General features: G+C 42.4%; 16 non-coding genes across 16 annotated transcripts; 10 read left to right on the forward strand and 6 right to left on the reverse strand.

Annotated features, from left to right (window-relative positions):
• Positions 1-1,540: 1,540 nt before the first annotated feature.
• Positions 1,541-1,614, reverse strand: trnai-aau (transfer RNA isoleucine (anticodon AAU)). The gene has a single exon. It is a non-coding gene; the product is annotated as a tRNA-Ile (tRNA).
• An 848-nt stretch (positions 1,615-2,462) lies between these two features.
• Positions 2,463-2,535, forward strand: trnaa-agc (transfer RNA alanine (anticodon AGC)). The gene has a single exon. It is a non-coding gene; the product is annotated as a tRNA-Ala (tRNA).
• A 1,273-nt stretch (positions 2,536-3,808) lies between these two features.
• Positions 3,809-3,881, forward strand: trnaa-agc (transfer RNA alanine (anticodon AGC)). The gene has a single exon. It is a non-coding gene; the product is annotated as a tRNA-Ala (tRNA).
• A 1,441-nt stretch (positions 3,882-5,322) lies between these two features.
• On the forward strand, positions 5,323-5,395 carry trnaa-agc (transfer RNA alanine (anticodon AGC)). Its single transcript has one exon. It is a non-coding gene; the product is annotated as a tRNA-Ala (tRNA).
• A 150-nt stretch (positions 5,396-5,545) lies between these two features.
• On the reverse strand, positions 5,546-5,619 carry trnai-aau (transfer RNA isoleucine (anticodon AAU)). Its single transcript has one exon. It is a non-coding gene; the product is annotated as a tRNA-Ile (tRNA).
• Positions 5,620-6,467: 848 nt separating this feature from the next.
• Positions 6,468-6,540, forward strand: trnaa-agc (transfer RNA alanine (anticodon AGC)). Its single transcript has one exon. It is a non-coding gene; the product is annotated as a tRNA-Ala (tRNA).
• A 150-nt stretch (positions 6,541-6,690) lies between these two features.
• trnai-aau (transfer RNA isoleucine (anticodon AAU)) lies at positions 6,691-6,764 on the reverse strand. The gene has a single exon. It is a non-coding gene; the product is annotated as a tRNA-Ile (tRNA).
• Positions 6,765-7,862: 1,098 nt separating this feature from the next.
• trnaa-agc (transfer RNA alanine (anticodon AGC)) lies at positions 7,863-7,935 on the forward strand. The gene has a single exon. It is a non-coding gene; the product is annotated as a tRNA-Ala (tRNA).
• Positions 7,936-11,430: 3,495 nt separating this feature from the next.
• Positions 11,431-11,504, reverse strand: trnai-aau (transfer RNA isoleucine (anticodon AAU)). Its single transcript has one exon. It is a non-coding gene; the product is annotated as a tRNA-Ile (tRNA).
• Positions 11,505-14,090: 2,586 nt separating this feature from the next.
• trnai-aau (transfer RNA isoleucine (anticodon AAU)) lies at positions 14,091-14,164 on the reverse strand. Its single transcript has one exon. It is a non-coding gene; the product is annotated as a tRNA-Ile (tRNA).
• A 3,143-nt stretch (positions 14,165-17,307) lies between these two features.
• Positions 17,308-17,381, reverse strand: trnai-aau (transfer RNA isoleucine (anticodon AAU)). The gene has a single exon. It is a non-coding gene; the product is annotated as a tRNA-Ile (tRNA).
• An 819-nt stretch (positions 17,382-18,200) lies between these two features.
• trnaa-agc (transfer RNA alanine (anticodon AGC)) lies at positions 18,201-18,273 on the forward strand. Its single transcript has one exon. It is a non-coding gene; the product is annotated as a tRNA-Ala (tRNA).
• A 3,082-nt stretch (positions 18,274-21,355) lies between these two features.
• trnaa-agc (transfer RNA alanine (anticodon AGC)) lies at positions 21,356-21,428 on the forward strand. The gene has a single exon. It is a non-coding gene; the product is annotated as a tRNA-Ala (tRNA).
• A 1,070-nt stretch (positions 21,429-22,498) lies between these two features.
• Positions 22,499-22,571, forward strand: trnaa-agc (transfer RNA alanine (anticodon AGC)). The gene has a single exon. It is a non-coding gene; the product is annotated as a tRNA-Ala (tRNA).
• Positions 22,572-24,556: 1,985 nt separating this feature from the next.
• trnaa-agc (transfer RNA alanine (anticodon AGC)) lies at positions 24,557-24,629 on the forward strand. The gene has a single exon. It is a non-coding gene; the product is annotated as a tRNA-Ala (tRNA).
• A 1,070-nt stretch (positions 24,630-25,699) lies between these two features.
• trnaa-agc (transfer RNA alanine (anticodon AGC)) lies at positions 25,700-25,772 on the forward strand. Its single transcript has one exon. It is a non-coding gene; the product is annotated as a tRNA-Ala (tRNA).
• The last annotated feature ends 1,259 nt before the right edge of the window (positions 25,773-27,031 follow it).

The raw sequence follows: 27,031 nt of genomic DNA on the forward strand, positions 1-27,031 counted from the left end.
CATTTTCACAAGGGGATCAAATGACCACCAATATTAACATAACTAGTCTATGAACTACACTAGAAGTAATTGACCTTACTTGCTAGAGTAGTCCACTATTAAGCAACCTTTAACCAACTGTTCTACCTCAACAACCAAACATCTTGAACAAAAGCATTAAAAAATCCACCTTCTCATATTTTGACACACTGACATGAAAATTCCACAGTCAGTTCTAAAAGTGTGAGCCATGCTGTAAGCTCCTGAGCTTACCTACTGTTGCTGTTACAATTGGGGTGTTAAAACCCAAGCATCTGCTAGAATAGTCCACTATTAAGCAACCTTTAACCAACTGTTCTACCTCAACAACCAAACATTATGAACAAAATCATTAAAAATTCCACGTTCTCATATTTTGACACACTGACATGAAAATTCCACAGTCATTTCTAAAAGTGTGAGCCATGCTGTAAGCTCCTGAGCTTACCTACTGTTGCTGTTACAATTGGGGTGTTAAAACCCAAGCATCTGCTAGAATAGTCCACTGTTAAGCAACCTTTAACCAACGGTTCTACGTCAACAACCAAACATCAAATTGCTGCAACTGAAGAGGGGCTTGAAGGGCATGCAGTTAGATGAGGTCATTTGTAGGACTCAAATTTGAGTGAACATGTAATCTTAGTCTTATACTTGAGTATGAAAGTTGCATGATCCGCTCTTGAAGAGCACTGTTAACCTTGTCTAATGCACTGCTTGTCTAATGCACAGAATAAAAAATTTTACAACCCACTGAGCCAGCATGCTAAGGGGAATTAGCTCAAGTGGTAGAGCGCTCGCTTAGCATGCGAGAGGTAGCGGGATCGATGCCCGGATTCTCCAGTGTGACCACACAGCCAGATGCTGGGTGCTGTCTATTGTTTCCAGCAGTGACTGGGTTATTCAATTCAATTCAATTCAATTTTATTTGTATAGCGCTTTTAGCAATTTTCATTGCCGCAAAGCAGCTTTACATAGTTAAAAGAATTATTTAAGTTTGTATGAAATGTGAATTTGTATGAATCAAAATGGTCAGTTTGTCCCTGGTGAGCAAGCCGAGGGCGACAGTGGCAAGGAAAAACTCCCTGAGATGGTAATAGGAAGAAACCTTGAGAGGAACCAGGCTCAACAGGGAACCCATCCTCATTTGGGTGAAACAGAAAGCAGTAAATGATCTGCATTTATACAGTGTGTAGGGTGGGAGGCAGTTCAGCTATAATAGCTGATGGTAATTGATGTTAATATGGAGTCCAGGTAGTTATTGAAGACCCAGGTAGACTTGTAAGAAGTTCCAGTCATGAGCTATCGAACTGTCAAGTCCCCAGAGAAACAGTTGCCAACACCAGTCAAGGCCAGAACCATTTTCTAGGTGGAGAGAATCATTCCCAGACACCAGACGCATCCCAGAGAGACACACGGGGCATCCATGTGTTATAGCCCTCCTCTTGGGGAGCAAAAACATATTTTCAACTGCAGTTTAGGTCAGGAGCACCATCTTTCTTGCTAACATTGAAAACTGTGGCAATGGCCTGTACGGGGATCGAACCCGCGACCTTGGCGTTATTAGCACCACGCTCTAACCAGCTGAGCTAACCGGCCAAGACAACGGACTGTTGGTTTCTCTCAGATCACAAATTACCTAAGGAACATCACCTAGTCCTGCATTTTCACAAGGGGATCAAATGACCACCAATATTAACATAACTAGTCTATGAACTACACTAGAAGTAATTGACCTTACTTGCTAGAGTAGTCCACTATTAAGCAACCTTTAACCAACTGTTCTACCTCAACAACCAAACATCTTGAACAAAAGCATTAAAAAATCCACCTTCTCATATTTTGACACACTGACCTGAAAATTCCACAGTCAGTTCTAAAAGTGTGAGCCATTCTGTAAGCTCCTGAGCTTCCCTACTGTTTTGTTACAATTGGGGTGTCAAAACCCAAGCATCTGCTAGAATAGTCCACTATTAAGCAACCTTTAACCAACTGTTCTACCTCAACAACCAAACATTATGAACAAAATCATTAAAAATTCCACCTTCTCATATTTTGACACACTGACATGAAAATTCCACAGTCAGTTCTAAAAGTGTGAGCCATGCTGTAAGCTCCTGAGCCTCCCTCCTGTTTCTTTTACAATTGGGGTGTCAAAAACCCAAGCATCTGCTAGAATAGACCACTGTTAAGCAACCTTTAACCAACGGTTCTACCTCAACAACCAAACATCAAATTGCTGCAACTGAAGAGGGGCTTGAAGGGCATGCAGTTAGATGAGGTCATTTGTAGGACTCAAATTAGAGTGAACATGTAAGCTTAGTCTTACACTTGAGTATGAAAGTTGCATGATCCGCTCTTGAAGAGCACTGGTAACCTTGTCTAATGCACTGCTTGTCTAATGCACAGAATAAAAAATTTTACAACCCACTGAGCCAGCGTGCTAAGGGGAATTAGCTCAAGTGGTAGAGCGCTCGCTTAGCATGCGAGAGGTAGCGGGATCGATGCCCGCATTCTCCAATGTGACCACACCCAGACGCTGGGTGCTGTCTATTGTTTCCAGCAGTGACTGGGTTATAGCCCTCCTCTTAGGGAGCAAAAACATGTTTTCAACTGCAGTTTAGGTCAGGAGCACCATCTTTCTTGCTAACATTGAAAACTGTGGCAATGGCCCGTACCCGCGACCTTGGCGTTATTAGCACCACGCTCTAACCAGCTGAGCTAACCGGCCAAGACAATAAACCCATGGTTTTTCTCAGATCACAAATTACCTAAGGAACATCACCTAGTCCTACATTTTTACAAGGGGATCAAATGACCACCAATATTAACATAACTAGTCTATGAACTGCACTAGAAGTAATTGACCTTACTTGCTAGAGTAGTCCACTATTAAGCAACCTTTAACCAACTGTTCTAACTCAACAACCAAACATCTTGAACAAAAGCATTAAAAAATCCACCTTCTCATATTTTGACACACTGACATGAAAATTCCACAGTCAGTTCTAAAAGTGTGAGCCATGCTGTAAGCTCCTGAGCTTACCTACTGTTGCTGTTACAATTGGGGTGTCAAAACCCAAGCATCTGCTAAAATAGTCCACTATTAAGCAATCTTTAACCAACTGTTCTACCTCAACAACCAAACATTATAAACAAAATCATTAAAAATTCCACCTTCTCATATTTTGACACACTGACATGAAAATTCCACAGTCAGTTCTAAAAGTGTGAGCCATTCTGTAAGCTCCTGAGCCTCCCTCCTCTTGCTGTTACAATTGGGGTGTCAAAACCCAAGCATCTGCTAGAATAGACCACTGTTAAGCAACCTTTAACCAACGGTTCTACCTCAACAACCAAACATTATGAACAAAATCATTAAAAATTCCACCTTCTCATATTTTGACACACTGACATGAAAATTCCACAGTCAGTTCTAAAAGTGTGAGCCATGCTGTAAGCTCCTGAGCTTACCTACTGTTGCTGTTACAATTGGGGTGTTAAAACCCAAGCATCTGCTTGAATAGTCCACTGTTAAGCAACCTTTAACCAACGGTTCTACCTCAACAACCAAACATCAAATTGCTGCAACTGAAGAGGGGGTTGAAGGGCATGCAGTTAGATGAGGTCATTTGTGGGACTCAAATTTGAGTGAACATGTAAACTTAGTCTTATACTTGAGTATGAAAGTTGCATGATCCGCTCTTGAAGAGCACTGTTCACCTTGTCTAATGCACTGCTTGTATAATGCACAGAATAAAAGATTTTACAACCCACTGAGCCAGCGTGCTAAGGGGAATTAGCTCAAGTGGTAGAGCGCTCGCTTAGCATGCGAGAGGTAGCGGGATCGATGCCCGCATTCTCCAGTGTGACCACACAGCCAGACGCTGGGTGCTGTCTATTGTTTCCAGCAGTGACTGGGTTATAGCCCTCCTCTTAGGGAGCAAAAACATGTTTTCAACTGCAGTTTAGGTCAAGAGCACCATCTTTCTTGCTAACATTGAAAACTGTGGTAATGGCCCGTACGGGGATCGAACCCGCGACCTTGGCGTTATTAGCACCAGTTCTAGTCAGTTCTAAAAGTGTGAGCCATGCTGTAAGCTCCTGAGCTTACCTACTGTTGCTGTTACAATTGGGGTGTTAAAACCCAAGCATCTGCTAGAATAGTCCACTGTTAAGCAACCTTTAACCAACGGTTCTACCTCAACAACCAAACATCAAATTGCTGCAACTGAAGAGGGGGTTGAAGGGCATGCAGTTAGATGAGGTCATTTGTAGGACTCAAATTTGAGTGAACATGTAAACTTAGTCTTATACTTGAGTATGAAAGTTGCATGATCCGCTCTTGAAGAGCACTGTTCACCTTGTCTAATGCACTGCTTGTATAATGCACAGAATAAAAAATTTTACAACCCTTGGCGTTATTAGCACCACGCTCTAACCAGCTGAGCTAACCGGCCAAGACAATGAACCCATGGTTTTTCTCAGATCACAAATTACCTAAGGAACATCACCTAGTCCTGCATTTTCACAAGGGGATCAAATGACCACCAATATTAACATAACTCGTCTATGAACTACACTAGAATTAATTGACCTTACTTGCTAGAGTAGTCCACTATTAAGCAACCTTTAACCAACTGTTCTACCTCAACAACCAAACATCTTGAACAAAAGCATTTAAAAATCCACCTTCTCATATTTTGACACACTGACATGAAAATTCCACAGTCAGTTCTAAAAGTGTGAGCCATTCTGTAAGCTCCTGAGCTTCCCTACTGTTTTGTTACAATTGGGGTGTCAAAACCCAAGCATCTGCTAAAATAGTCCACTATTAAGCAACCTTTAACCAACTGTTCTACCTCAACAACCAAACATTATGAACAAAATCATTAAAAATTCCACCTTCTCATATTTTGACACACTGACATGAAAATTCCACAGTCAGTTCTAAAAGTGTGAACCATGCTGTAAGCTCCTGAGCCTCCCTCCTGTTTCTTTTACAATTGGGGTGTCAAAACCCAAGCATCTGCTAGAATAGACCACTGTTAAGCAACCTTTAACCAACGGTTCTACCTCAACAACCAAACATCAAATTGCTGCAACTGAAGAGGGGGTTGAAGGGCATGCAGTTAGATGAGGTCATTTGTAGGACTCAAATTTAAGTGAACATGTAATCTTAGTCTTACACTTGAGTATGAAAGTTGCATGATCCGCTCTTGAAGAGCACTGTTAACCTTGTCTAATGCACTGCTTGTCTAATGCACAGAATAAAAATTTTTACAACCCACTGAGCCAGCATGCTAAGGGGAATTAGCTCAAGTGGTAGAGCGCTCGCTTAGCATGCGAGAGGTAGCGGGATCGATGCCCGCATTCTCCAGTGTGACCGCACAGCCAGACGCTGGGTGCTGTCTATTGTTTCCAGCAGTGACTGGGTTATAGCCCTCCTCTTAGGGAGCAAAAACATGTTTTCAACTGCAGTTTAGGTCAGGAGTACCATCTTTCTTGCTAACATTGAAAACTGTGGCAATGGCCCGTACGGGGATCGAACCCGCGACCTTGGCGTTATTAGCACCACGCTCTAACCAGCTGAGCTAACCGGCCAAGAGAATGGACTGTTGGTTTTTCTCAGATCACAAAATACCTAAGGAACATCACCTAGTCCTGCATTTTCACAAGGGGATCAAATGACCACCAATATTAACATAACTAGTCTATGAACTACACTAGAATTAATTGACCTTACTTGCTAGAGTAGTCCACTATTAAGCAACCTTTAACCAACTGTTCTACCTCAACAACCAAACATCTTGAACAAAAGCATTAAAAAATCCACCTTCTCATATTTTGACACACTGACATGAAAATTCCACAGTCAATTCTAAAAGTGTGAGCCATGCTGTAAGCTCCAGAGCTTACCTACTGTTGCTGTTACAATTGGGGTGTTAAAACCCAAGCATCTGCTAGAATAGTCCACTATTAAGCAACCTTTAACCAACTGTTCTACCTCAACAACCAAACATTATGAACAAAATCATTAAAAATTCCACCTTCTCATATTTTGACACACTGACATGAAAATTCCACAGTCAGTTCTAAAAGTGTGAGCCATGCTGTAAGCTCCTGAGCTTACCTACTGTTGCTGTTACACTTGGGGTGTTAAAACCCAAGCATCTGCTAGAATAGTCCACTGTTAAGCAACCTTTAACCAACGGTTCTACCTCAACAACCAAACATCAAATTGCTGCAACTGAAGAGGGGGTTGAAGGGCATGCAGTTAGATGAGGTCATTTGTAGGACTCAAATTTGAGTGAACATGTAATCTTAGTCTTATACTTGAGTATGAAAGTTGCATGATCCGCTCTTGAAGAGCACTGTTAACCTTGTCTAATGCACTGCTTGTCTAATGCACAGAATAAAAAATTTTACAACCCACTGAGCCAGCATGCTAAGGGGAATTAGCTCAAGTGGTAGAGCGCTCGCTTAGCATGCGAGAGGTAGCGGGATCGATGCCCGCATTCTCCAGTGTGACCACACAGCCAGATGCTGGGAGATGTCTATTGTTTCCAGCAGTGACTGGGTTATAGCCCTCCTCTTGGGGAGCAAAAACATATTTTCAACTGCAGTTTAGGTCAGGAGCACCATCTTTCTTGCTAACATTGAAAACTGTGGCAATGGCCCGTACGGGGATCGAACCCGCGACCTTGGCGTTATTAGCACCACGCTCTAACCAGCTGAGCTAACCGGCCAAGACAATAAACCCATGGTTTTTCTCAGATCACAAATTACCTAAGGAACATCACCTAGTCCTGCATTTTCACAAGGGGATCAAATGACCACCAATATTAACATAACTAGTCTATGAACTACACTAGAAGTAATTGACCTTACTTGCTAGAGTAGTCCACTATTAAGCAACCTTTAACCAACTGTTCTACCTCAACAACCAAACATCTTGAACAAAAGCATTAAAAAATCCACCTTCTCATATTTTGACACACTGACATGAAAATTCCACAGTCAGTTCTAAAAGTGTGAGCCATGCTGTAATCTCCTGAGCTTACCTACTGTTGCTGTTACAATTGGGGTGTTAAAACCCAAGCATCTGCTAGAATAGTACACTAGAAGTAATTGACCTTACTTGCTAGAGTAGTCCACTATTAAGCAACCTTTAACCAAATGTTCTACCTCAACAACCAAACATCTTGAAAAAAAGCATTTAAAATTCCACCTTCTCATATTTTGACACACTGACATGAAAATTCCACAGTCAGTTCTAAAAGTGTGAGCCATTCTGTAAGCTCCTGAGCTTCCCTACTGTTTTGTTACAATTGGGGTGTCAAAACCCAAGCATCTGCTAGAATAGTCCACTATTAAGCAACCTTTAACCAACTGTTCTACCTCAACAACCAAACATTATGAACAAAATCATTAAAAATTCCACCTTCTCATATTTTGACACACTGACATGAAAATTCCACAGTCAGTTCTAAAAGTGTGAGCCATGCTGTAAGCTCCTGAGCCTCCCTCCTGTTTCTTTTACAATTGGGGTGTCAAAAACCCAAGCATCTGCTAGAATAGACCACTGTTAAGCAACCTTTAACCAACGGTTCTACCTCAACATCCAAACATCAAATTGCTGCAACTGAAGAGGGGCTTGAAGGGCATGCAGTTAGATGAGGTCATTTGTAGGACTCAAATTTGAGTGAACATGTAATCTTAGTCTTACACTTGAGTATGAAAGTTGCATGATCCGCTCTTGAAGAGCACTGTTAACCTTGTCTAATGCACTGCTTGTCTAATGCACAGAATAAAAAATTTTACAACCCACTGAGCCAGCGTGCTAAGGGGAATTAGCTCAAGTGGTAGAGCGCTCGCTTAGCATGCGAGAGGTAGCGGGATCGATGCCCGCATTCTCCAATGTGACCACACCCAGACGCTGGGTGCTGTCTATTGTTTCCAGCAGTGACTGGGTTATAGCCCTCCTCTTAGGGAGCAAAAACATGTTTTCAACTGCAGTTTAGGTCAGGAGCACCATCTTTCTTGCTAACATTGAAAACTGTGGCAATGGCCCGTACCCGCGACCTTGGCGTTATTAGCACCACGCTCTAACCAGCTGAGCTAACCGGCCAAGACAATAAACCCATGGTTTTTCTCAGATCACAAATTACCTAAGGAACATCACCTAGTCCTACATTTTCACAAGGGGATCAAATGACCACCAATATTAACATAACTAGTCTATGAACTGCACTAGAAGTAATTGACCTTACTTGCTAGAGTAGTCCACTATTAAGCAACCTTTAACCAACTGTTCTAACTCAACAACCAAACATCTTGAACAAAAGCATTAAAAAATCCACCTTCTCATATTTTGACACACTGACATGAAAATTCCACAGTCAGTTCTAAAAGTGTGAGCCATGCTGTAAGCTCCTGAGCTTACCTATTGTTGCTGTTACAATTGGGGTGTCAAAACCCAAGCATCTGCTAAAATAGTCCACTATTAAGCAATCTTTAACCAACTGTTCTACCTCAACAACCAAACATTATAAACAAAATCATTAAAAATTCCACCTTCTCATATTTTGACACACTGACATGAAAATTCCACAGTCAGTTCTAAAAGTGTGAGCCATTCTGTAAGCTCCTGAGCCTCCCTCCTGTTGCTGTTACAATTGGGGTGTCAAAACCCAAGCATCTGCTAGAATAGACCACTGTTAAGCAACCTTTAACCAACGGTTCTACCTCAACAACCAAACATTATGAACAAAATCATTAAAAATTCCACCTTCTCATATTTTGACACACTGACATGAAAATTCCACAGTCAGTTCTAAAAGTGTGAGCCATGCTGTAAGCTCCTGAGCTTACCTACTGTTGCTGTTACACTTGGGGTGTTAAAACCCAAGCATCTGCTAGAATAGTCCACTGTTAAGCAACCTTTAACCAACGGTTCTACCTCAACAACCAAACATCAAATTGCTGCAACTGAAGAGGGGGTTGAAGGGCATGCAGTTAGATGAGGTCATTTGTAGGACTCAAATTTGAGTGAACATGTAAACTTAGTCTTATACTTGAGTATGAAAGTTGCATGATCCGCTCTTGAAGAGCACTGTTCACCTTGTCTAATGCACTGCTTGTATAATGCACAGAATAAAAAATTTTACAACCCACTGAGCCAGCATGCTAAGGGGAATTAGCTCAAGTGGTAGAGCGCTCGCTTAGCATGCGAGAGGTAGTGGGATCGATGCCCGCATTCTCCAGTGTGACCACACAACCAGACGCTGGGTGCTGTCTATTGTTTCCAGCAGTGACTGGGTTATAGCCCTCCTCTTAGGGAGCAAAAACATGTTTCCAACTGCAGTTTAGGTCAGGAGCACCATCTTTCTTGCTAACATTGAAAACTGTGGCAATGGCCCGTATGGGGATCGAACCCGCGACCTTGGCGTTATTAGCACCAGTTCTAGTCAGTTCTAAAAGTGTGAGCCATTCTGTAAGCTCCTGAGCTTCCCTACTGTTTTGTTACAATTGGGGTGTCAAAACCCAAGCATCTGCTAAAATAGTCCACTATTAAGCAACCTTTAACCAACTGTTCTACCTCAACAACCAAACATTATGAACAAAATCATTAAAAATTCCACCTTCTCATATTTTGACACACTGACAGGAAAATTCCACAGTCAGTTCTAAAAGTGTGAACCATGCTGTAAGCTCCTGAGCCTCCCTCCTGTTTCTTTTACAATTGGGGTGTCAAAACCCAAGCATCTGCTAGAATAGACCACTGTTAAGCAACCTTTAACCAACGGTTCTACCTCAACAACCAAACATCAAATTGCTGCAACTGAAGAGGGGGTTGAAGGGCATGCAGTTAGATGAGGTCATTTGTAGGACTCAAATTCGAGTGAACATGTAATCTTAGTCTTACACTTGAGTATGAAAGTTGCACGATCCGCTCTTGAAGAGCAGTGTTAACCTTGTCTAATGCACTGCTTGTCTAATGCACAGAATAAAAGATTTTTACAACCCACGGAGGCAGCGTATTAAGGGGAATTAGCTCAAGTGGTAGAGCGCTCGCTTAGCATGCGAGAGGCAGTGGGATCGATGCCCGCATTCTCCAGTGTGACCACACAACCAGACGCTGGGTGCTGTCTATTGTTTCCAGCAGTGACTGGGTTATAGCCCTCCTCTTAGGGAGCAAAAACATGTTTCCAACTGCAGTTTAGGTCAGGAGCACCATCTTTCTTGCTAACATTGAAAACTGTGGCAATGGCCCGTACGGGGATCGAACCCTCGACCTTGGCGTTATTAGCACCACGCTCTAACCAGCTGAGCTAACCGGCCAAGAGAATGGACTGTTGGTTTTTCTCAGATCACAAAATACCTAAGGAACATCACCTAGTCCTGCATTTTCACAAGGGGATCAAATGACCACCAATATTAACATAACTAGTCTATGAACTACACTAGAATTAATTGACCTTACTTGCTAGAGTAGTCCACTATTAAGCAACCTTTAACCAACTGTTCTACCTCAACAACCAAACATCTTGAACAAAAGCATTAAAAAATCCACCTTCTCATATTTTGACACACTGACATGAGAATTCCACAGTCAATTCTAAAAGTGTGAGCCATGCTGTAAGCTCCAGAGCTTACCTACTGTTGCTGTTACAATTGGGGTGTTAAAACCCAAGCATCTGCTAGAATAGTCCACTATTAAGCAACCTTTAACCAACTGTTCTACCTCAACAACCAAACATTATGAACAAAATCATTAAAAATTCCACCTTCTCATATTTTGACACACTGACATGAAAATTCCACAGTCAGTTCTAAAAGTGTGAGCCATGCTGTAAGCTCCTGAGCTTACCTACTGTTGCTGTTACAATTGGGGTGTTAAAACCCAAGCATCTGCTAGAATAGTCCACTGTTAAGCAACCTTTAACCAACGGTTCTACCTCAACAACCAAACGTCAAATTGCTGCAACTGAAGAGGGGGTTGAAGGGCATGCAGTTAGATGAGGTCATTTGTAGGACTCAAATTTGAGTGAACATGTAATCTTAGTCTTATACTTGAGTATGAAAGTTGCATGATCCGCTCTTGAAGAGCACTGTTAACCTTGTCTAATGCACTGCTTGTCTAATGCACAGAATAAAAAATTTTACAACCCACTGAGCCAGCATGCTAAGGGGAATTAGCTCAAGTGGTAGAGCGCTCGCTTAGCATGCGAGAGGTAGCGGGATCGATGCCTGCATTCTCCAGTGTGACCACACAGCCAGATGCTGGTTGATGTCTATTGTTTCCAGCAGTGACTGGGTTATAGCCCTCCTCTTGGGGAGCAAAAACATATTTTCAACTGCAGTTTAGGTCAGGAGCACCATCTTTCTTGCTAACATTGAAAACTGTGGCAATGGCCCGTACGGGGATCGAACCCGCGACCTTGGCGTTATTAGCACCACGCTCTAACCAGCTGAGCTAACCGGCCAAGACAATAAACCCATGGTTTTTCTCAGATCACAAATTACCTAAGGAACATCACCTAGTCCTGCATTTTCACAAGGGGATCAAATGACCACCAATATTAACATAACTAGTCTATGAACTGCACTAGAAGTAATTGACCTTACTTGCTAGAGTAGTCCACTATTAAGCAAGCTTTAACCAACTGTTCTAACTCAACAACCAAACATCTTGAACAAAAGCATTAAAAAATCCACCTTCTCATATTTTGACACACTGACATGAAAATTCCACAGTCAGTTCTAAAAGTGTGAGCCATGCTGTAAGCTCCTGAGCTTACCTACTGTTGCTGTTACAATTGGGGTGTTAAAACCCAAGCATCTGCTAGAATAGTCCACTATTAAGCAACCTTTAACCAACTGTTCTACCTCAACAACCAAACATTATGAACAAAATCATTAAAAATTCCACCTTCTCATATTTTGACACACTGACATGAAAATTCCACAGTCAGTTCTAAAAGTGTGAACCATGCTGTAAGCTCCTGAGCCTCCCTCCTGTTTCTTTTACAATTGGGGTTTCAAAACCCAAGCATCTGCTAGAATAGACCACCGTTAAGCAACCTTTAACCAACGGTTCTACCTCAACAACCAAACATCAAATTGCTGCAACTGAAGAGGGGGTTGAAGGGCATGCAGTTAGATGAGGTCATTTGTAGGACTCAAATTCGAGTGAACATGTAAACTTAGTCTTATACTTGAGTATGAAAGTTGCATGATCCGCTCTTGAAGAGCACTGTTCACCTTGTCTAATGCACTGCTTGTATAATGCACAGAATAAAAAATTTTACAACCCACTGAGCCAGCATGCTAAGGGGAATTAGCTCAAGTGGTAGAGCGCTCGCTTAGCATGCGAGAGGTAGTGGGATCGATGCCCGCATTCTCCAGTGTGACCACACAACCAGACGCTGGGTGCTGTCTATTGTTTCCAGCAGTGACTGGGTTATAGCCCTCCTCTTAGGGAGCAAAAACATGTTTCCAACTGCAGTTTAGGTCAGGAGCACCATCTTTCTTGCTAACATTGAAAACTGTGGCAATGGCCCGTATGGGGATCGAACCCGCGACCTTGGCGTTATTAGCACCAGTTCTAGTCAGTTCTAAAAGTGTGAGCCATGCTGTAAGCTCCTGAGCTTACCTACTGTTGCTGTTACAATTGGGGTGTTAAAACCCAAGCATCTGCTAGAATAGTCCACTGTTAAGCAACCTTTAACCAACGGTTCTACCTCAACAACCAAACATCAAATTGCTGCAACTGAAGAGGGGGTTGAAGGGCATGCAGTTAGATGAGGTCATTTGTAGGACTCAAATTTGAGTGAACATGTAAACTTAGTCTTATACTTGAGTATGAAAGTTGCATGATCCGCTCTTGAAGAGCACTGTTCACCTTGTCTAATGCACTGCTTGTATAATGCACAGAATAAAAAATTTTACAACCCTTGGCGTTATTAGCACCACGCTCTAACCAGCTGAGCTAACCGGCCAAGACAATGAACCCATGGTTTTTCTCAGATCACAAATTACCTAAGGAACATCACCTAGTCCTGCATTTTCACAAGGGGATCAAATGACCACCAATATTAACATAACTCGTCTATGAACTACACTAGAATTAATTGACCTTACTTGCTAGAGTAGTCCACTATTAAGCAACCTTTAACCAACTGTTCTACCTCAACAACCAAACATCTTGAACAAAAGCATTTAAAAATCCACCTTCTCATATTTTGACACACTGACATGAAAATTCCACAGTCAGTTCTAAAAGTGTGAGCCATTCTGTAAGCTCCTGAGCTTCCCTACTGTTTTGTTACAATTGGGGTGTCAAAACCCAAGCATCTGCTAAAATAGTCCACTATTAAGCAACCTTTAACCAACTGTTCTACCTCAACAACCAAACATTATGAACAAAATCATTAAAAATTCCACCTTCTCATATTTTGACACACTGACATGAAAATTCCACAGTCAGTTCTAAAAGTGTGAACCATGCTGTAAGCTCCTGAGCCTCCCTCCTGTTTCTTTTACAATTGGGGTGTCAAAACCCAAGCATCTGCTAGAATAGACCACTGTTAAGCAACCTTTAACCAACGGTTCTACCTCAACAACCAAACATCAAATTGCTGCAACTGAAGAGGGGGTTGAAGGGCATGCAGTTAGATGAGGTCATTTATAGGACTCAAATTCGAGTGAACATGTAATCTTAGTCTTACACTTGAGTATGAAAGTTGCACGATCCGCTCTTGAAGAGCAGTGTTAACCTTGTCTAATGCACTGCTTGTCTAATGCACAGAATAAAAGATTTTTACAACCCACGGAGGCAGCGTATTAAGGGGAATTAGCTCAAGTGGTAGAGCGCTCGCTTAGCATGCGAGAGGCAGTGGGATCGATGCCCGCATTCTCCAGTGTGACCACACAACCAGACGCTGGGTGCTGTCTATTGTTTCCAGCAGTGACTGGGTTATAGCCCTCCTCTTGGGGAGCAAAAACATATTTTCAACTGCAGTTTAGGTCAGGAGCACCATCTTTCTTGCTAACATTGAAAACTGTGGCAATGGCCCGTACGGGGATCGAACCCGCGACCTTGGCGTTATTAGCACCACGCTCTAACCAGCTGAGCTAACCGGCCAAGACAATAAACCCATGGTTTTTCTCAGATCACAAATTACCTAAGGAACATCACCTAGTCCTGCATTTTCACAAGGGGATCAAATGACCACCAATATTAACATAACTAGTCTATGAACTGCACTAGAAGTAATTGACCTTACTTGCTAGAGTAGTCCACTATTAAGCAACCTTTAACCAACTGTTCTAACTCAACAACCAAACATCTTGAACAAAAGCATTAAAAAATCCACCTTCTCATATTTTGACACACTGACATGAAAATTCCACAGTCAGTTCTAAAAGTGTGAGCCATGCTGTAAGCTCCTGAGCTTACCTACTGTTGCTGTTACAATTGGGGTGTTAAAACCCAAGCATCTGCTAGAATAGTCCACTATTAAGCAACCTTTAACCAACTGTTCTACCTCAACAACCAAACATTATGAACAAAATCATTAAAAATTCCACCTTCTCATATTTTGACACACTGACATGAAAATTCCACAGTCAGTTCTAAAAGTGTGAACCATGCTGTAAGCTCCTGAGCCTCCCTCCTGTTTCTTTTACAATTGGGGTTTCAAAACCCAAGCATCTGCTAGAATAGACCACTGTTAAGCAACCTTTAACCAACGGTTCTACCTCAACAACCAAACATCAAATTGCTGCAACTGAAGAGGGGGTTGAAGGGCATGCAGTTAGATGAGGTCATTTGTAGGACTCAAATTCGAGTGAACATGTAATCTTAGTCTTACACTTGAGTATGAAAGTTGCATGATCCGCTCTTGAAGAGCAGTGTTAACCTTGTCTAATGCACTGCTTGTCTAATGCACAGAATAAAAGATTTTTACAACCCACGGAGGCAGCGTATTAAGGGGAATTAGCTCAAGTGGTAGAGCGCTCGCTTAGCATGCGAGAGGTAGTGGGATCGATGCCCGCATTCTCCAGTGTGACCACACAACCAGACGCTGGGTGCTGTCTATTGTTTCCAGCAGTGACTGGGTTATAGCCCTCCTCTTAGGGAGCAAAAACATGTTTCCAACTGCAGTTTAGGTCAGGAGCACCATCTTTCTTGCTAACATTGAAAACTGTGGCAATGGCCCGTACGGGGATCGAACCCGCGACCTTGGCGTTATTAGCACCACGCTCTAACCAGCTGAGCTGACCGGCCAAGACAATAAACCCATGGTTTTTCTCAGATCACAAATTACCTAAGGAACATCACCTAGTCCTGCATTTTCACAAGGGGATCAAATGACCACCAATATTAACATAACTAGTCTATGAACTACACTAGAATTAATTGACCTTACCTGCTAGAGTAGTCCACTATTAAGCAACCTTTAACCAACTGTTCTACCTCAACAACCAAACATCTTGAACAAAAGCATTAAAAAATCCACCTTCTCATATTTTGACACACTGACATGAAAATTCCACAGTCAGTTCTAAAAGTGTGAGCCATGCTGTAAGCTCCTGAGCTTACCTACTGTTGCTGTTACAATTGGGGTGTTAAAACCCAAGCATCTGCTAGAATAGTCCACTGTTAAGCAACCTTTAACCAACGGTTCTACCTCAACAACCAAACATCAAATTGCTGCAACTGAAGAGGGGGTTGAAGGGCATGCAGTTAGATGAGGTCATTTGTAGGACTCAAATTTGAGTGAACATGTAATCTTAGTCTTATACTTGAGTATGAAAGTTGCACGATCCGCTCTTGAAGAGCAGTGTTAACCTTGTCTAATGCACTGCTTGTCTAATGCACAGAATAAAAGATTTTACAACCCACTGAGCCAGCATGCTAAGGGGAATTAGCTCAAGTGGTAGAGCGCTCGCTTAGCATGCGAGAGGTAGCGGGATCGATGCCTGCATTCTCCAGTGTGACCACACAGCCAGATGCTGGGTGATGTCTATTGTTTCCAGCAGTGACTGGGTTATAGCCCTCCTCTTGGGTAGCAAAAACATATTTTCAACTGCAGTTTAGGTCAGGAGCACCATCTTTCTTGCTAACATTGAAAACTCTGGCAATGGCCCGTACGGGGATCGAACCCGCGACCTTGGCGTTATTAGCATCACGCTCTAACCAGCTGAGCTAACCGGCCAAGACAATAAACCCATGGTTTTTCTCAGATCACAAATTACCTAAGGAACATCACCTAGTCCTGCATTTTCACAAGGGGATCAAATGACCACCAATATTAACATAACTAGTCTATGAACTGCACTAGAAGTAATTGACCTTACTTGCTAGAGTAGTCCACTATTAAGCAACCTTTAACCAACTGTTCTAACTCAACAACCAAACATCTTGAACAAAAGCATTAAAAAATCCACCTTCCTATATTTTGACACACTGACATGAAAATTCCACAGTCAGTTCTAAAAGTGTAAGCCATGCTGTAAGCTCCTGAGCTTACCTACTGTTGCTGTTACAATTGGGGTGTTAAAACCCAAGCATCTGCTTGAATAGTCCACTATTAAGCAACCTTTAACCAACTGTTCTACCTCAACAACCAAACATTATAAACAAAATCATTAAAAATTCCACCTTCTCATAATTTGACACACTGACATGAAAATTCCACAGTCAGTTCTAAAAGTGTGAGCCATTCTGTAAGCTCCTGAGCCTCCCTCCTGTTTCTGTTACAATTGGGGTGTCAAAACCCAAGCATCTGCTAGAATAGACCACTGTTAAGCAACCTTTAACCAACGGTTCTACCTCAACAACCAAACATCAAATTGCTGCAACTGAAGAGGGGGTTGAGGGGCATGCAGCTAGATGAGGTCATTTGTAGGACTCAAATTCGAGTGAACATGTAATCTTAGTCTTACACTTGAGGATGAAAGTTGCATGATCCGCTCTTGAAGAGCACTGTTGACCTTGTCTAATGCACTGCTTGTATAATGCACAGAATAAAAAAATTTACAACCCACTGAGCCAGCATGCTAAGGGGAATTAGCTCAAGTGGTAGAGCGCACGCTTAGCATGCGCGAGGCAGCGGGATTGATGCCCGCATTCTCCAGTGTGACCACACAGCCAGACGCTGGGTGCTGTCTATTGTTTCCAGCAGTGACTGGGTTATAGCCCTCCTCTTAGGGAGCAAAAACATATTTTCAACTGCAGTTCAGGAGCACCATCTTTCTTTCTAACATTGAAAACTGTGGCAATGGCCCGTACGGGGATCGAACCCGCGACCTTGGCGTTATTAGCACCACGCTCTAACCAGCTGAGCTAACCGGCCAAGACAATGAACCCATGGTTTTTCTCAGATCACAAATTACCTAAGGAACATCACCTAGTCCTGCATTTTCACAAGGGGATCAAATGACCACCAATATTAACATAACTAGTCTATGAACTACACTAGAATTAATTGACCTTACTTGCTAGAGTAGTCCACTATTAAGCAACCTTTAACCAACTGTTCTACCTCAACAACCAAACATCTTGAACAAAAGCATTAAAAAATCCACCTTCTCATATTTTGACACACTGACATGAAAATTCCACAGTCAATTCTAAAAGTGTGAGCCATGCTGTAAGCTCCAGAGCTTACCTACTGTTGCTGTTACAATTGGGGTGTTAAAACCCAAGCATCTGCTAGAATAGTCCACTATTAAGCAACCTTTAACCAACTGTTCTACCTCAACAACCAAACATTATGAACAAAATCATTAAAAATTCCACCTTCTCATATTTTGACACACTGACATGAAAATTCCACAGTCAGTTCTAAAAGTGTGAGCCATGCTGTAAGCTCCTGAGCTTACCTACTGTTGCTGTTACAATTGGGGTGTTAAAACCCAAGCATCTGCTAGAATAGACCACTGTTAAGCAACCTTTAACCAACGGTTCTACCTCAACAACCAAACATCAAATTGCTAGTTAGATGAGGTCATTTGTAGGACTCAAATTTGAGTGAACATGTAATCTTAGTCTTATACTTGAGTATGAAAGTTGCATGATCCGCTCTTGAAGAGCACTGTTAACCTTGTCTAATGCACTGCTTGTCTAATGCACAGAATAAAAAATTTTACAACCCACTGAGCCAGCATGCTAAGGGGAATTAGCTCAAGTGGTAGAGCGCTCGCTTAGCATGCGAGAGGTAGCGGGATCGATGCCCGCATTCTCCAGTGTGACCACACAGCCAGATGCTGGGTGATGTCTATTGTTTCCAGCAGTGACTGGGTTATAGCCCTCCTCTTGTGGAGCAAAAACATATTTTCAACTGGTCAGGAGCACCATCTTTCTTGCTAACATTGAGAACTGTGGCAATGGCCAGTACGGGGATCGAACCCGCGACCTTGGCGTTATTAGCACCACGCTCTTCTAATATTTTGACACACTGACCTGAAAATTCCACAGTCAGTTCTAAAAGTGTGAGCCATTCTGTAAGCTCCTGAGCTTCCCTACTGTTTTGTTACAATTGGGGAGTCAAAACCCAAGCATCTGCTAGAATAGTCCACTATTAAGCAACCTTTAACCAACTGTTCTACCTCAACAACCAAACATTATAAACAAAATCATTAAAAATTCCACCTTCTCATATTTTGACACACTGACATGAAAATTCCACAGTCAGTTCTAAAAGTGTGAGCCATTCTGTAAGCTCCTGAGCCTCCCTCCTGTTTCTGTTACAATTGGGGTGTCAAAACCCAAGCATCTGCTAGAATAGACCACTGTTAAGCAACCTTTAACCAACGGTTCTACCTCAACAACCAAACATCAAATTGCTGCAACTGAAGAGGGGGTTGAAGGGCATGCAGTTAGATGAGGTCATTTGTAGGACTCAAATTCGAGTGAACATGTAATCTTAGTCTTACACTTGAGGATGAAAGTTGCATGATCCGCTCTTGAAGAGCACTGTTGACCTTGTCTAATGCACTGCTTGTCTAATGCACAGAATAAAAGATTTTACAACCCACTGAGCCAGCGTGCTAAGGGGAGTTAGCTCAAGTGGTAGAGCGCTCGCTTAGCATGCTAGAGGTAGCGGGATCGATGCCCGCATTCTCCAGCCAGATGCTGGGTGCTGTCCATTGTTTCCAGCAGTGACTGGGTTATAGCCCTCCTCTTAGGGAGCAAAAACATGTTTTCAACTGCAGTTTAGGTCAAGAGCACCATCTTTCTTGCTAACATTGAAAACTGTGGTAATGGCCCATACGGGGATCGAACCTGCGACCTTGGCGCTATTAGCACCACGCTCTAACCAGCTGTGCTAACCGGCCAAGACAATGAACCCATGGTTTTTCTCAGATCACAAATTACCTAAGGAACATCACCTAGTCCTGCATTTTCACAAGGGGATCAAATGACCACCAATATTAACATAACTCGTCTATGAACTACACTAGAATTAATTGACCTTACTTGCTAGAGTAGTCCACTATTAAGCAACCTTTAACCAACTGTTCTACCTCAACAACCAAACATCTTGAACAAAAGCATAAAAAATCCACCTTCTCATATTTTGACACACTGACATGAAAATTCCACAGTCAGTTCTAAAAGTGTGAGCCATTCTGTAAGCTCCTGAGCTTCCCTACTGTTTTGTTACAATTGGGGAGTCAAAACCCAAGCATCTGCTATAATAGTCCACTATTAAGCAACCTTTAACCAACTGTTTTACCTCAACAACTAAACATTATGAACAAAAGCATTTAAAATTCCACCTTCTCATATTTTGACACACTGACATGAAAATTCCACAGTCAGTTCTAAAAGTGTGAACCATGCTGTAAGCTCCTGAGCCTCCCTCCTGTTTCTTTTACAATTGGGGTGTCAAAACCCAAGCATCTGCTAGAATAGACCACTGTTAAGCAACCTTTAACCAACGGTTCTACCTCAACAACCAAACATCAAATTGCTGCAACTGAAGAGGGGGTTGAAGGGCATGCAGTTAGATGAGGTCATTTGTAGGACTCAAATTTGAGTGAACATGTAATGTTAGTCTTACACTTGAGTATGAAAGTTGCATGATCCGCTCTTGAAGAGCACTGTTAACCTTGTCTAATGCACTGCTTGTCTAATGCACAGAATAAAAAATTTTACAACCCACTGAGCCAGCGTGCTAAGGGGAATTAGCTCAAGTGGTAGAGCGCTCGCTTAGCATGCGAGAGGTAGCGGGATCGATGCCCGCGTTCTCCAGTGTGACCACACAGCCAGACGCTGGGTGCTGTCTATTGTTTCCAGCAGTGACTGGGTTATAGCCCTCCTCTTAGGGAGCAAAAACATGTTTTCAACTGCAGTTTAGGTCAAGAGAACCATCTTTCTTGCTAACATTGAAAACTGTGGTAATGGCCCGTACGGGGATCGAACCTGCGACCTTGGCGTTATTAGCACCACGCTCTAACCAGCTGTGCTAACCGGCCAAGACAATGAACCCATGGTTTTTCTCAGATCACAAATTACCTAAGGAACATCACCTAGTCCTGCATTTTCACAAGGGGATCAAATGACCACCAATATTAACATAACTCGTCTATGAACTACACTAGAATTAATTGACCTTACTTGCTAGAGTAGTCCACTATTAAGCAACCTTTAACCAACTGTTCTACCTCACCAACCAAACATCTTGAACAAAAGCATTAAAAAATCCACCTTCTCATATTTTGACACACTGACCTGAAAATTCCACAGTCAGTTCTAAAAGTGTGAGCCATTCTGTAAGCTCCTGAGCTTCCTTACTGTTTTGTTACAATTGGGGAGTCAAAACCCAAGCATCTGCTATAATAGTCCACTATTAAGCAACCTTTAACCAACTGTTCTACCTCAACAACCAAACATTATGAACAAAAGCATTTAAAATTCCACCTTCTCATATTTTGACACACTGACATGAAAATTCCACAGTCAGTTCTAAAAGTGTGAACCATGCTGTAAGCTTCTGAGCCTCCCTCCTGTTTCTTTTACAATTGGGGTGTCAAAACCCAAGCATCTGCTAGAATAGACCACTGTTAAGCAACCTTTAACCAACGGTTCTACCTCAACAACCAAACATCAAATTGCTGCAACTGAAGAGGGGGTTGAAGGGCATGCAGTTAGATGAGGTCATTTGTAGGACTCAAATTTGAGTGAACATGTAATCTTAGTCTTACACTTGAGTATGAAAGTTGCATGATCCGCTCTTGAAGAGCACTGTTAACCTTGTCTAATGCACTGCTTGTCTAATGCACAGAATAAAAAATTTTACAACCCACTGAGCCAGCGTGCTAAGGGGAATTAGCTCAAGTGGTAGAGCGCTCGCTTAGCATGCGAGAGGTAGCGGGATCGATGCCCGCATTCTCCAGTGTGACCACACAGCCAGACGCTGGGTGCTGTCTATTGTTTCCAGCAGTGACTGGGTTATAGCCCTCCTCTTAGGGAGCAAAAACATGTTTTCAACTGCAGTTTAGGTCAAGAGCACCATCTTTCTTGCTAACATTGAAAACTGTGGTAATGGCCCGTACGGGGATCGAACCTGCGACCTTGGCGTTATTAGCACCACGCTCTAACCTGCTGTGCTAACCGGCCAAGACAATGAACCCATGGTTTTTCTCAGATCACAAATTACCTAAGGAACATCACCTAGTCCTGCATTTTCACAAGGGGATCAAATGACCACCAATATTAACATAACTCGTCTATGAACTACACTAGAATTAATTGACCTTACTTGCTAGAGTAGTCCACTATTAAGCAACCTTTAACCAACTGTTCTACCTCAACAACCAAACATCTTGAACAAAAGCATAAAAAATCCACCTTCTCATATTTTGACACACTGACATGAAAATTCCACAGTCAGTTCTAAAAGTGTGAGCCATTCTGTAAGCTCCTGAGCTTCCCTACTGTTTTGTTACAATTGGGGAGTCAAAACCCAAGCATCTGCTATAATAGTCCACTATTAAGCAACCTTTAACCAACTGTTCTACCTCAACAACCAAACATTATGAACAAAAGCATTTAAAATTCCACCTTCTCATATTTTGACACACTGACATGAAAATTCCACAGTCAGTTCTAAAAGTGTGAACCATGCTGTAAGCTTCTGAGCCTCCCTCCTGTTTCTTTTACAATTGGGGTGTCAAAACCCAAGCATCTGCTAGAATAGACCACTGTTAAGCAACCTTTAACCAACGGTTCTACCTCAACAACCAAACATCAAATTGCTGCAACTGAAGAGGGGGTTGAAGGGCATGCAGTTAGATGAGGTCATTTGTAGGACTCAAATTTGAGTGAACATGTAATCTTAGTCTTACACTTGAGTATGAAAGTTGCATGATCCGCTCTTGAAGAGCACTGTTAACCTTGTCTAATGCACTGTTTGTCTAATGCACAGAATAAAAAATTTTACAACCCACTGAGCCAGCGTGCTAAGGGGAATTAGCTCAAGTGGTAGAGCGCTCGCTTAGCATGCGAGAGGTAGCGGGATCGATGCCCGCATTCTCCAGTGTGACCACACACACGCTAGGTGCTGTCTATTGTTTCCAGCAGTGACTGGGTTATAGCCCTCCTCTTAGGGAGCAAAAATATGTTTTCAACTGCAGTTTAGGTCAAGAGCACCATCTTTCTTGCTAACATTGAAAACTGTGGTAATGGCCCGTACGGGGATCGAACCTGCGACCTTGGCGTTATTAGCACCACGCTCTAACCAGCTGTGCTAACCGGCCAAGACAATGAACCCATGGTTTTTCTTAGATCACAAATTACCTAAGGAACATCACCTAGTCCTGCATTTTCACAAGGGGATCAAATGACCACCAATATTAACATAACTCGTCTATGAACTACACTAGAATTAATTGACCTTACTTGCTAGAGTAGTCCACTATTAAGCAACCTTTAACCAACTGTTCTACCTCAACAACCAAACATCTTGAACAAAAGCATAAAAAATCCACCTTCTCATATTTTGACACACTGACATGAAAATTCCACAGTCAGTTCTAAAAGTGTGAGCCATTCTGTAAGCTTCTGAGCTTCCCTACTGTTTTGTTACAATTGGGGTGTCAAAACCCAAGCATCTGCTAGAATAGACCACTGTTAAGCAACCTTTAACCAACGGTTCTACCTCAACAACCAAACATCAAATTGCTGCAACTGAAGAGGGGGTTGAAGGGCATGCAGTTAGATGAGGTCATTTGTAGGACTCAAATTTGAGTGAACATGAAATGTTAGTCTTACACTTGAGTATGAAAGTTGCATGATCCGCTCTTGAAGAGCACTGTTAACCTTGTCTAATGCACTGCTTGTCTAATGCACAGAATAAAAAATTTTACAACCCACTGAGCCAGCGTGCTAAGGGGAATTAGCTCAAGTGGTACAGCGCTCGCTTAGCATGCGAGAGGTAGCGGGATCGATGCCCGCATTCTCCAGTGTGACCACACAGCCAGACGCTGGGTGCTGTCTATTGTTTCCAGCAGTGACTGGGTTATAGCCCTCCTCTTAGGGAGCAAAAACATGTTTTCAACTGCAGTTTAGGGCAGGAGCACCATCTTTCTTGCTAACATTGAAAACTGTGGCAATGGCCCGTACCCGCGACCTTGGCGTTATTAGCACCACGCTCTAACCAGCTGTGCTAACCGGCCAAGACAATGAACCCATGGTTTTTCTCAGATCACAAATTACCTAAGGAACATCACCTAGTCCTGCATTTTCACAAGGGGATCAAATGACCACCAATATTAACATAACTCGTCTATGAACTACACTAGAATTAATTGACCTTACTTGCTAGAGTAGTCCACTATTAAGCAACCTTTAACCAACTGTTCTACCTCACCAACCAAACATCTTGAACAAAAGCATTAAAAAATCCACCTTCTCATATTTTGACACACTGACCTGAAAATTCCACAGTCAGTTCTAAAAGTGTGAGCCATTCTGTAAGCTCCTGAGCTTCCTTACTGTTTTGTTACAATTGGGGAGTCAAAACCCAAGCATCTGCTATAATAGTCCACTATTAAGCAACCTTTAACCAACTGTTCTACCTCAACAACCAAACATTATGAACAAAAGCATTTAAAATTCCACCTTCTCATATTTTGACACACTGACATGAAAATTCCACAGTCAGTTCTAAAAGTGTGAACCATGCTGTAAGCTTCTGAGCCTCCCTCCTGTTTCTTTTACAATTGGGGTGTCAAAACCCAAGCATCTGCTAGAATAGACCACTGTTAAGCAACCTTTAACCAACGGTTCTACCTCAACAACCAAACATCAAATTGCTGCAACTGAAGAGGGGGTTGAAGGGCATGCAGTTAGATGAGGTCATTTGTAGGACTCAAATTTGAGTGAACATGTAATCTTAGTCTTACACTTGAGTATGAAAGTTGCATGATCCGCTCTTGAAGAGCACTGTTAACCTTGTCTAATGCACTGCTTGTCTAATGCACAGAATAAAAAATTTTACAACCCACTGAGCCAGCGTGCTAAGGGGAATTAGCTCAAGTGGTAGAGCGCTCGCTTAGCATGCGAGAGGTAGCGGGATCGATGCCCGCATTCTCCAGTGTGACCACACAGCCAGACGCTGGGTGCTGTCTATTGTTTCCAGCAGTGACTGGGTTATAGCCCTCCTCTTAGGGAGCAAAAACATGTTTTCAACTGCAGTTTAGGTCAAGAGCACCATCTTTCTTGCTAACATTGAAAACTGTGGTAATGGCCCGTACGGGGATCGAACCTGCGACCTTGGCGTTATTAGCACCACGCTCTAACCTGCTGTGCTAACCGGCCAAGACAATGAACCCATGGTTTTTCTCAGATCACAAATTACCTAAGGAACATCACCTAGTCCTGCATTTTCACAAGGGGATCAAATGACCACCAATATTAACATAACTCGTCTATGAACTACACTAGAATTAATTGACCTTACTTGCTAGAGTAGTCCACTATTAAGCAACCTTTAACCAACTGTTCTACCTCAACAACCAAACATCTTGAACAAAAGCATAAAAAATCCACCTTCTCATATTTTGACACACTGACATGAAAATTCCACAGTCAGTTCTAAAAGTGTGAGCCATTCTGTAAGCTCCTGAGCTTCCCTACTGTTTTGTTACAATTGGGGAGTCAAAACCCAAGCATCTGCTATAATAGTCCACTATTAAGCAACCTTTAACCAACTGTTCTACCTCAACAACCAAACATTATGAACAAAAGCATTTAAAATTCCACCTTCTCATATTTTGACACACTGACATGAAAATTCCACAGTCAGTTCTAAAAGTGTGAACCATGCTGTAAGCTTCTGAGCCTCCCTCCTGTTTCTTTTACAATTGGGGTGTCAAAACCCAAGCATCTGCTAGAATAGACCACTGTTAAGCAACCTTTAACCAACGGTTCTACCTCAACAACCAAACATCAAATTGCTGCAACTGAAGAGGGGGTTGAAGGGCATGCAGTTAGATGAGGTCATTTGTAGGACTCAAATTTGAGTGAACATGTAATCTTAGTCTTACACTTGAGTATGAAAGTTGCATGATCCGCTCTTGAAGAGCACTGTTAACCTTGTCTAATGCACTGTTTGTCTAATGCACAGAATAAAAAATTTTACAACCCACTGAGCCAGCGTGCTAAGGGGAATTAGCTCAAGTGGTAGAGCGCTCGCTTAGCATGCGAGAGGTAGCGGGATCGATGCCCGCATTCTCCAGTGTGACCACACAGCCAAACGCTAGGTGCTGTCTATTGTTTCCAGCAGTGACTGGGTTATAGCCCTCCTCTTAGGGAGCAAAAATATGTTTTCAACTGCAGTTTAGGTCAAGAGCACCATCTTTCTTGCTAACATTGAAAACTGTGGTAATGGCCCGTACGGGGATCGAACCTGCGACCTTGGCGTTATTAGCACCACGCTCTAACCAGCTGTGCTAACCGGCCAAGACAATGAACCCATGGTTTTTCTTAGATCACAAATTACCTAAGGAACATCACCTAGTCCTGCATTTTCACAAGGGGATCAAATGACCACCAATATTAACATAACTCGTCTATGAACTACACTAGAATTAATTGACCTTACTTGCTAGAGTAGTCCACTATTAAGCAACCTTTAACCAACTGTTCTACCTCAACAACCAAACATCTTGAACAAAAGCATAAAAAATCCACCTTCTCATATTTTGACACACTGACATGAAAATTCCACAGTCAGTTCTAAAAGTGTGAGCCATTCTGTAAGCTTCTGAGCTTCCCTACTGTTTTGTTACAATTGGGGTGTCAAAACCCAAGCATCTGCTAGAATAGACCACTGTTAAGCAACCTTTAACCAACGGTTCTACCTCAACAACCAAACATCAAATTGCTGCAACTGAAGAGGGGGTTGAAGGGCATGCAGTTAGATGAGGTCATTTGTAGGACTCAAATTTGAGTGAACATGAAATGTTAGTCTTACACTTGAGTATGAAAGTTGCATGATCCGCTCTTGAAGAGCACTGTTAACCTTGTCTAATGCACTGCTTGTCTAATGCACAGAATAAAAAATTTTACAACCCACTGAGCCAGCGTGCTAAGGGGAATTAGCTCAAGTGGTACAGCGCTCGCTTAGCATGCGAGAGGTAGCGGGATCGATGCCCGCATTCTCCAGTGTGACCACACAGCCAGACGCTGGGTGCTGTCTATTGTTTCCAGCAGTGACTGGGTTATAGCCCTCCTCTTAGGGAGCAAAAACATGTTTTCAACTGCAGTTTAGGGCAGGAGCACCATCTTTCTTGCTAACATTGAAAACTGTGGCAATGGCCCGTACCCGCGACCTTGGCGTTATTAGCACCACGCTCTAACCAGCTGAGCTAACCGGCCAAGACAATGAACCCATGTTTTTTCTCAGATCACAAATTACCTAAGGAACATCACCTAGTCCTGCATTTTCACAAGGGGATCAAATGACCACCAATATTAACATAACTCGTCTATGAA

The sequence above is a fragment of the Clarias gariepinus genome, unplaced genomic scaffold, assembly GCF_024256425.1.
Source record: "Clarias gariepinus isolate MV-2021 ecotype Netherlands unplaced genomic scaffold, CGAR_prim_01v2 scaffold_29, whole genome shotgun sequence".
NCBI lineage: Eukaryota > Metazoa > Chordata > Actinopteri > Siluriformes > Clariidae > Clarias > Clarias gariepinus.